Raw genomic sequence first — 2,731 nt, 5'->3', positions numbered from 1 at the left:
TAAGATGGATCTAGGTTATCTTATAAATTGTTATTGCCCTTACAATGCTTTTTACATTTTAATCCAGCTGAATGGTGGGAGATATATGGTAGTGATGCACCTCACTTAAAGAGGATAGCATTCAATGTGCTCTCCCAGACATGTTCTGCTACTGGCTATAAGCGAAACTGGAGTACGTTCCAATGGTTGCACACTACTAAGATGAATCGACTCACTTCGGATAAGCTTCATAAACTAGTCTACATTCATTACAATTTAAACCTCCGAGAGCGACAAATAGGAAGGAAACTTGAGGACTATGGGCCGATAAATTTGGACACAATATTTGTCACAGAAACAGCAGAACAATGGGTAGTAGAAGAAGAGGAGCTAGTTTTGCACAAAAGAGCGTTCTTTGAGGCTATCGGTGAGGAAGATCTTGAAGAAGGTGATGAGCAATATGAAAGAGGAAGCAGTCCGCCAACATATCCACAATTCATCAGAGATGTCGGTGATATTGCACCTAATAAGGAGAGTGAGAAGGGGGTCTAAGGGAAAATGAGAGAGATGATGATTCTGAAGCCACTCAATCCCAGCCAAATTATTCACATATCGAGTCCCAACAGCAAGAGGGTAGGGATGAGCACGACAGTGTAGGTGAGCATGAAGGATGGATAAGCTTCGAGGATTTTGGATTATGACCACAACAAAACACTAATACTCAGGTATTTGGGTATAGTCTGGAGCCCACTAATTTGGATGATTCGTTTTAGAACGAGTCAATAAATTGTTACACGAATTCAATCAATGGCACCAGCGTGACCAAGATGAAGAACGACGTCGTCTGTCATTTTATTTTTAGATCGTATGCTATGAATTATATGTTTTATTGTAGTTCATGTATGATGATATACTTAATCCATGATAATTCTATCTTTATTCTTTTGTTTGATATAAATTAAATGGTAAATAGTAGTTCATGCAGGGAAAAAACATATCAATATTCGCATATTCATGCAAAGAAATGAAAATTCTTAATGGAGTAGCCCCATTTCTTATTGAATTCCTAAAAAAATATATTTATAATGAATTTTAATAATTTTTTCAGATTTTTATTAAAGCTTAATCCGACCGATTCAGCCGATTCATCGATCCGAGTCACCGATTTTAAACCACTGGTTTCATAGGAAGTTATTAACATTCATCAAGCTGAGGGGCTATGCATCCACCATTTTCGTTTGTCATAAAATTCAAGAAAAAAAAGAAAAGAAACGAAAAGAGGAGAAAACAAAGATGTACTGCTCTAATGGTTGTCTATAGGATATGGCACACGAGTGGTGGGTGATTATTAAGAAAGTGAGCGGCCCAATCTCCCCCTAGCAGGTGAAACAAAAGGCTTTGGGGGCACTTCCAAGTCCCTGACATCGCCCATTAGCATCTCTATCACTGTTCTCATAGAAGGGCGATGGCAAGGATTCAACTGTATGCACCAAAGGCCCACCATTACCATCTTCTTAATCAACATTTCCCCTTCTTCATTCATGGCCCCAAGCTTCAAATCTCCACTTCCAACAGGTTGTTTATAAGCCCAAGCTGGAAAGTATATTTGGCTTGGCTTCCCCATTCTTGAATCACTGTTCTTCCTTTGCCCTGCCATCTCTAACAATAACATTCCATAACTGTAAACATTAGACTTATGTGAGATAGCCCCATAATTTCTCGAAAGAATTTCCGGGGCCATGTATCCGAAGGTTTCCCTTGCTGCTAGTGTAACCATTTTGCTGGTTTCATGAGAATATGGCCTTGCCAACCCAAAATCCGATATCTTTGGATGAAAGTTGTGATCTAAGAGGATGTTGTGTGGCTTTATATCAAAATGTAAAATGTGGGTGTTGCATCCACAGTGCAAATACTGGACTCCACGGGCAACACCAATCGCAATATCGTACAGCATCTGAGAACTCTATCTTTCTCCCTTTGGTTTATCAGAGAATATGAACTTCTCAAGAGAACCATTGGGCATGAATTCATAGACTAGACGCCTCTTGTTTCCGTCGGAGCAAAACCCAAGGAGCCGAACAACATTCACGTGGCTTGTTCTCCCTATAGTTGCTACTTCATTTATGAATTCTTCTCTGCTACTTGTTGAATCCCCTAAGATTTTGATGGCTACAAGGTCTCCATTTGAGAGCTTTCCTTTATAAACACTGCCATATCCACCTTGTCCAAGCTTTTCTTCAAATAAATTAGACATTGTTTTTATTTCAACATATGAATACCTTTGAGGCACTTGGATCCCATAATTCTTGAGGAACTCTTCCACATATTTGTCATTCTGAAATTGGTTCATGCAAAAGAAGGTGCAGGTCTTGTAACAGGACCATTTGAGAATGAAGATCAATACTGCAGATGATAACGCCCCCGTCATTACGATAATTATAACTGTAAGAAGTGGTGAATATTGAACAGAGAGAATAGTCAACGAGAGTGAACTTAAATGTTAAAAGTATTAGCATATATAATGAGAATAATATAAGTTTTAACATCCTCAAACTACTTAATGTTGATATGTGTGGTCATGAGGCCTCTAGTTGGCATCCTATTTTCATGGGAAGAATCCCATGTGAACTTTTTGTAAAGTTTATCATTCCTTAAAATCTTTACCAAAATATAATATGTAAATAAATAGTTATTTTCTAAACGGTTTCAGGCCCTTATATGAGATGGGGATAAGTTCATACTGGATATCTAA

The 2,731-nt window shown here is 38.2% G+C and overlaps 1 pseudogene; it reads right to left on the bottom strand.

Moving 5' to 3' along the window:
- Nucleotides 1-1,208: 1,208 nt before the first annotated feature.
- LOC18432209 (rust resistance kinase Lr10 pseudogene) lies at nt 1,209-2,407 on the bottom strand (annotated as a pseudogene).
- Between the last annotated feature and the right edge of the window lie 324 nt (nt 2,408-2,731).

Source organism: Amborella trichopoda, chromosome 13, assembly GCF_054954075.1.
Source record: "Amborella trichopoda isolate Santa Cruz 75 chromosome 13, AtrichopodaSantaCruz75HAP2 v2.0, whole genome shotgun sequence".
Taxonomy (NCBI): domain Eukaryota; kingdom Viridiplantae; phylum Streptophyta; class Magnoliopsida; order Amborellales; family Amborellaceae; genus Amborella; species Amborella trichopoda.
This window is presented reverse-complemented; position numbering and strand designations above follow the sequence as displayed.